Below are 8,276 nucleotides of genomic sequence, written 5' to 3' on the forward strand. Positions count from 1 at the left end.
CCTACACTTAAGTCTTTTAACTACACTGTTGCAGTTTGCTGGATCTTTTCAACAAATTGTATCAATACTTCAATAGGGTCCTAAGACAAAAGACAGAAGAAATCACCCTGTGATAAGAGGTCACACTTGGCTAGATTATGATGCCCAGTTATTTAGTCAAACACTAGTCTAGTTGCTGCTATGAAGGTATTTTGTACATGTGAATCACATTTACTATTAGTAAATGAGATTACTTCCCTCTCTTCAACGAGGGTAATTCAGCTCCCAGGATTCAAGTAAGAAACTTTGTGTCTGTGTGATGATGCAGGGGTTCCCATGCCTAAAAATATTCAGAAAACCACTGTACTAAAGAGAGAATATTGAAGGTGAGTCATGGATCTGCCCACCTCGGAGAAGGCATGTGTGGCAAGTCTGTGTGATCATGATCCCAATAAATAGACTCATATCCTTTGCAAATCTGGTATGGTTGTGAAAATCCCATGATGAGTATTGACCATAGTAACTGGAGGCCTTCCAGACTGCCATCAGTTTTATCTCTCTTGTTTCCCTTAACCCTATATCTTATGTGCCTGGCTCTGAAAACACACTTGCCTCTACATTCACCTCCCAAATTTACCTATGCCACCTTTATTTGTAATGAACTATCTTGAATAATTATTCCACTATGACTTGAGCATCTATGCTCTACTCTCTTTAATGAATTGTAGATATGAAATTCTTCAAGGGCTCTTTGTTCAGGTCCTTCAGGACCAACTGTCTAAACCTGTCTCTTCACACTTTAAACATCTTAGTTCTTTAAAAGTTAAATAAAAATCCATTTTAAAAATGGATTTTTACATTTTTTAGGAGAACCTGCAATGCTTCGGACACAAGTTCAACTATTTCAACCACTTGAATTTATTTTTAATCATATATGTCCCTTAAGATAATTCCCTTAAGATGATGTTCAACAAATTGATGTTTTAGCTAATTCATATATTCTTTTAATAGTGAAACATGAAGTCATTTTTTCTTTTTTCTTTATTCATTAGAAATCATGTTATTTGAAGTGACTTGGTTATCTGAAGCTGCTATCAGAAAGAAAATCTAATTTTTTTTCTATCCCTGTGATCACAAGTACTTTTCATAACAAATTATTCATTGTTTCTGATTCCTACGGTTATATCTAATTTACTCAAATATCCTCATGGTCATTTTTGTGTCTGGCAAACATCTTTAATAACCTCATGTTCTTTTGGTTATATATATAAATATAAATATATATCTGTGTGTGTTTATGGATATGCCTGACATAAAGTATAAATCTATGGATAATTTATTAACAAGTGATTTTAGAAGCTAAAAGAAATTTAATTCCTATATGTACCTTAGTTTTTAAAATGGTCTTTTCTCTATGTGTATGTATATATTAATGTGTATATTATCTTCATTTTTTTAGAAATCTCTATAACCCTTGTTGATTGATTTAAATTTCTGTGTATAGTTCTCTTAGAAATATAAAGCATCTTGCATTTCCCCCCTCACTAATAATTATATTTATTTCTTTTTATTATGCCATTAAAAAGTTAATTTTTCCCAAAGTTGTTAAGTATCTTAAATCCATTCATTGTTCTTCATTTTATATGTCTCTTTTTGCATTTCTCATCTCTTAAGTTATACTCTTCTATGCAGGCATAGAAAAGCCTACACATGAATTTATTATTATTTTATTTTTACAAATTCTAGCATAATATTTGACTTGCCAACAAATACCAGAGTTAGTTGAAAATAAAAGGAACAACCACATCTCTAAACTCTAACTTTCCAATGGAATATAGTGCATGCTGTTCCCAGTTGGACATTGTAATGTCCCAACCATATTAATTGGGAAGCTTCCAATGACACAATTACTCTAGCTCTTTGTTTTTTTTCTTTCTTTATTTATTTTTTTTGCGGGACACGGGCCTCTCACCGTTGTGGCCTCTCCCATTGCGGAGCATAGGCTCCGGACGTGCAGGCCCAGCGGCCACGGCTCACGGGCCCAGCCGCTCCACGGCATATGGGATCCTGCCGGACTGGGGCATGAACCCGCGTCGCCCGCACCAGCAGGCAGACTCTCAACCACTGCGCCACCAGGGAAGCCCTTTCTTTGGTTTTTGACTGCCAGAATTCTGTCTACCCCACACTCTACTTTGATTATGTGCACCGATCATTATTGCCATTTTACCATCTGATTGTGTAAAGCATTTCATTCTCTCTGCTATCATAACTAATCCACCCATGTTTTGTAGCAGCATGTGATAGGTATCCACAGACAGTCCTAGTTTATCTTCAAGCATTCTCCATGTATACTCTATTTTCTTTAGCCTTTGGAAGATTTTAGATCAAGAAATCAACATTGCAGAACTTCACATGTAGCAATCTTCAGTGTAAAAATCAAGAGTGCTGATCAAGAATTTGCATTATCAGAATTCTATTTTGATTTGCTATTCTAAATGTCAGATGTTTTGAATCTAATCCACAGGATTCCAGTGGATACATTCTGGGCATCTTCATAAAATGTTATATATAAATAAATAAAATATGTGGTGTTGGGAAGAATTCTTGTCTTCAGATCAAATGTGTCACTATGGGCTCTCTGAAACACCAGAGAGTGTCTTGCTTACTCACCATCAGTGCTTGCTATAGATGCCACTTGCTTCCCTATTTGCCTCTTTTGCTATTCCAGCTTTCTGTTAACCATATCCTGATGCTGATGATATTGAAATCAGACAATCCTGTTGAAGTTTTCCAAAGGTTCTGTTAACTATTTTTGCTGTTGATACAAAAGGCATATAGATTACAATAACTTAGTAGATTTATTGCAGTATAAATGCGTGATCTCTGTAGTAGTCCATTATCAAAACTGTCTTAAGGATATTGTGTCTTTCAAAAGATTCAGTAAGACACAAACTACATGTGTACCAAACAATTTAAGCATTTAACAGTGATGCAGAAAGAAATTCTTTTCTGTGGTGTTAGACTATTTTTGTTCCTTCTCCTAGTGAAGTGAGAATATCTAAGCACAAAGCCTTGGCAGGAGAGAGCTGTAGGAATATATGAGAAAACTAAGAATGAGACCAGAGAGGTAGGAAGCAAACTAGGAGCACACTATATCTTTGAAGTGAATAATCTTTTTTAAGAATGGGAAATAGGGGAGACCTTCAAGATGGCAAAGTAGTAAGACTTGATCACCTTCCTCCCCAGAAATACATCAGAAATACATCTACATGTGGAACAATTCCTATAGAACACCTACTGAACACTGGCAGAAGACCTCAGACTTCCCAAAATGTAAGAAACTCCCCACGTACCTGGGTAAGGCAAAAGAAAAGAGAAAAATAGAGACAAAAGAAGAGGTATGGAAACTGTACCTCGGTGAGGGAGCTGTGAAGGAGGAAAAGTTTCCACACACTAGGAAGCCCCTTCACTGCCCGAGACGGGGTGGCAGCGGGTGGGGAAGCTTCGGAGCCACAGAGGAGCGCGCAGCAACAGGGGTGCAGAGGGCAAAGCGGAGAGATTCCCACTAAGAGGATCGGTGCTGACCAGCACTCACCACCCTGAGAAGCTTGTCTGCTCACCTTCTGGGACAGGTGGGGGTTGGGAGCGGAGGCTCTGGCTTCGGAGGTCAGATCCCAGGGAGAGGACTGGGGTTGGCTGCATGAACACAGCTTGAATGGGGCTAGTGTGCCACTGCTAGCCGGGAGGGAGTCCGGGGAAAAGTCTGGAACTGCCTAAGAGGCAAGAGACCACTGTTTCAGGGTGCACAAGGAGAGGGGATAAAGAGCACTGCCTAAATGAGATCAAGAGATGGGCGTGAGCCATGGCTATCATCCTGACAACAGACAAGGGCATGAAATGTTAAGGCTGTTGCTGCAGCCACCAAGAAGCCTGTTGTGCAGTCACAGGTCACTATCCACAACTCCCTTCCAGGGAGCCTGTGCAGCCTGCCACTGCCAGGGTCCCGTGAGGTAGGGACAACTTCCCTAGGAGAACACACAGCACACCTCAAACTGTTGCAACATTACCGTGGCCTCTGCTGCTGCAGGCTTGCCCCGTATCCATACCCCTCCCTCTTCCTGGCCTGAGGGAGCCAGAGCCCCCTAGTCAGCTGCTCCTTTAACCCTATCCTGTCTGGGTGGGAGCAGACGCCCTCAGGTGACCTACTCGCAGAGGCAGGGCGAGATCCAAAGCTGAACCCCAGGAGCTGTGTGAAACAAAGAGAAAGGGAAATATCTCCCAGCAGCCTCAGGTGCAGCAGATTAAATCTCCACTATCAACTTGACATACCCTGCATATGTGGAATACCTGAATAGACAACAAATCATCCCAAAATTGAGGTGGTGGACTTGGGGAGCAAATGTAAACTTGGGGTTTGCTGTATGTGACTCACTGGTTTCTGGTTTTATGTTTATCCTAGTTTAGTATTTAGAGTTTATTATCATTGGTAGATTTGTTTATAGATTTGGTTGCCCTCTTCCTTTTCCTTTATATATATATATATATATATATATATATTTTTTTTTTTTTTTTTCCTTTTTCTCTCTTTGAGAGTCTGTATGTGTATGCTCCTTTGTGTGATTTTGTCTGTATAGCTTTGCTTTTACCATTTGTCCTAGGATTCTGTCTGTCCGTTTTTTGTTTGTTTGTTTTCTTTAGTATAGTTTTTAGCTCCTGTTATCATTGGTAGATTTGTTTTTTGCTTTGGTTGTTGGTGGATTTCTTTTTTGGTTTGGTTGTTCTCTTCTTCCTTTTTAATTTTTGTTTGTATTACTTTCTAATATTTAATAATATTTAAACACTTTTTTATTTTAATAATTTTATTTCTTTTTATTTTATTTTTTTCTTCTTTCTTTCTTTTTTTCTCCCTTTTCTTCTGAGCCGTGTGGCTGAACTCTGAGGCACAGCTGTCAGGCCTGTGCCTTGGAAGTGGGAGAGTCGAGTTCAAGATATTGGTCCACAAGAGACCACCCAGCTCCACATAATATCAAATGATGAAGCTCTCCCGGAGATCTCCATCTTAATGCTAAGACCCAGTTCCACTGAACAACCAGCAAGCTACAGTGCTTGACACACTATGCCAAACTACTAACAAGACAGGAGCACAACCCCACCCATTGGCAGAGAGGCTGCCTAAAATCATAATAAGGTCACAGACACCCCAAAATACATCACCAGATGTGGTCCTGCCCACCAGAAATATGAGATCCAGCCTCATCCACTATAACACAGGCACTAGTCCCCTCCACCAGGAAGCCTAAAAAACACAGTGAACCAACATCAACCATTGGGGGCAGACACCAAAAACAAAGGGACCTACAGCCTGTGAAAAGGAGATCCAAGCACACTAAGTTAAACAAAATGAGAAGGCAGAAAAATATGCATCAGATGAAGGAGCAAAGTAAAAAACCCACCAGACTAAACAAATGAAAAGGAAATAGGAATGTACCTGAGAAAGAATTCAGAGTAACGATACAAAAGATGATACAAAATCTTGGAAATAGAATGGAGAAAATACAAGAAATGTTTAACAAGGACCTAGAAGAACTAAAGAGTAAAGAAACAATAATGAACAACACAGTAAATTAAATTAAAAATTCTCTAGAAGGGATCAATAGCAGAATAACTGAGACAGAAGAGCAGATAAATGACTGAGAAGATAAAAGAGTGGAAATAACTACTGCAGAGCAGAATAAAGAAAAAATAATTGAGGACAGTCTTAGAGACATCTGGGACAACATTAAACACAGCAGCATTTGAATTATAGGGGTCCCAGAAGAAGAAAAGTAAAAGAAAGGGACTGAGAAAATATTTGAAGAGATTATAGTTGAAAAATTTCCTAACATGGGGAAGGAAGTAGTCAATAAAGTCCAGGAAGCACAGAGAGTCCCATAAAGGATAAACACGCCAAGACATATATTAATCAAACTGTCAAATATTAAATACAGAGAAAACATATTAAAAGCAGCAAGGGAAAAACAACAAATAACACACAAGGGAATCCCCATAAGGTTAACAGCTGATCTTTCAGCAGAAACTCTGCAAGGCAGAAGGGAGTGGCAAGACATATTTAAAGTGATGAAAGGGAAGAAACTAAAACCCAGACTACTCTACCTACCAAGGCTATCATTCAGATTCGACAGATAAATTAAACCTTTACTGACAAGCAAAAGTTAAGAGAATTCAGCACCTCCAAACCAGCTTTACAACTAATGCTAAATGAAATTCTCTAGGCAGGAAACACAAGAGAAGAAAAGACCTACAATAACAAACCCAAAACAATTAAGAAAATGGTAATAGGAACGTACATATCGAAAATTACCTTAAATGCAAATGCATTAAATGCTCCCACCAAGAGATGTAGACTGACTGAATGTATACAAAACAAGACCCATATATATACTGTCTACAAGAGATCCACTTCAGACCTAGGGACACATAGAGACTGAAAGTGAGAGGATGGAAAAGTATATTCCATGCAAATGAAAATCAAAAGAAAGCTGGAGTAGCAATACTCATATCAGACAAAATAGACTTTAAAATAAAGACTATTACAAGAGACAAAGGAGGACACTACATAATGATCAAGGGATCAATCCAAGAAGAAGATATAACATATAAATATTTATGCACCCAACATAGCAGGACCTCAATACATAAGGCAAATGTTAACAGCCATAAAAGGGGAAATCCACAGTATCACAAACATAGTAGGACACTTTAACACCCGACTTGCAGCAATGAACAGATCATCCAAAATAAAAAAATAAAAAAAAAATAAGGAAACACAAGCATTAAATGATGCATTAAACAAGATGGACTTAAATGATATTAATCGGACATTCCATCCAAAAGGAACAGAATACACTTTCTTCTCAAGTGCTCATGGAACACTTGAGGGTAGATCTTCTCCAGGGTAGATCATATCTTGGGTCACTAATCAAGCCTTGGTAAATTTAAGAAAATTGAAATCATATCAAGTATCTTTTATGACCACAATGTTATGAGAGTAGACATCAATTACAGGAAAAAACCTGTAAAAAATACAAAAACATGGAGGCTAAACAATACACTACTTAATAACCAAGATATAACTGAAGAAATCAAAAAGGAAATCAAAAGATACCTAGAAACAAATGACAATTAATACACAATGACCCAAATCCTATGGGATACATCAAAAGCAGGTCTAAGAGGGAAGTTTACAGCAATACAATCCTACCTCAAGAAAAAAGAAATATCTCAAATAAACAACCTAACCGTACACCTAAAGCAATTAGAGAAAAAAGAAGAACCCCCCGCCAAAGTTAGCAGAAGGAAAGAACTCACAAATATCAAATCAGAAATAAATGAAAAAGGAGTGAAAGAAAGGATAGCAAAGATCAATAAAATCAAAGCTGGTTCTTTGAGAAGATAAAGAAAATTGACAAACCATTAGCCAGACTCATCAAGAAAAAATGGTGGAAGACTCAAATCAGTAGAACTAGAAATGAAAAAGGGGAAGTAACAAATGACACTACAGAAATACAAAGGATCATGAGAGATTACTACAAGTAACTATATGCCAAAAAAATGGGCAACCTGGAAGAAATGGACAAATTCTTAGAAAAGCAAAACTTTCCAAGACTGAACCAGGATTAAATAGAAAATATAAAGAGACCAATCACAAGCACTGAAATTCAGACTGTGATTAAAAATCTTCCAACAAACAAAACCCAGGACCAGATGGTTTCACAGGCTAATTCTATCAAACATATAGAGAAAAGCTAACACCTATCCTGCTCAAACTGTTCCAAAATATAACAGAAGGAGGAACACTCCCAAACTCATTCTATGAGGCCACCATCACCCTGATACCAAAACCAGAGAAAGATGTCACAAAGAAAGAAAACTACAGGCCAATATCACTGATGAACATAGATGCAATAATCCTCAACAAAATACTAGCAAACAGAATCCAAAAGTACATTAAAAGAACCATAGACCATGATCAAGTGGGGTTTATACCAGGAATGCAAGGATTCTTTAATAAATGCAAATCAATCAATGTGATACACCATATTAACAAATTAAAGGAGAAAGAACATATGAACATCTCAGTAGATGCATAAAAAGCTTTTGACAAAATTCAACACCCATTTATGACAAAAAACCCTCCAGAAAGTAGGCATAGAGGGAACTTACCATAACTTAATAAAGGCCATATATGACAAATGCACAGCAAAGAACGTTCTCGATGGTGAAAAACTGAAACCATT

The sequence above is a fragment of the Lipotes vexillifer genome, unplaced genomic scaffold, assembly GCF_000442215.2.
Source record: "Lipotes vexillifer unplaced genomic scaffold, Lipotes_vexillifer_v1.1 scaffold1337, whole genome shotgun sequence".
Lineage (NCBI taxonomy): Eukaryota > Metazoa > Chordata > Mammalia > Artiodactyla > Lipotidae > Lipotes > Lipotes vexillifer.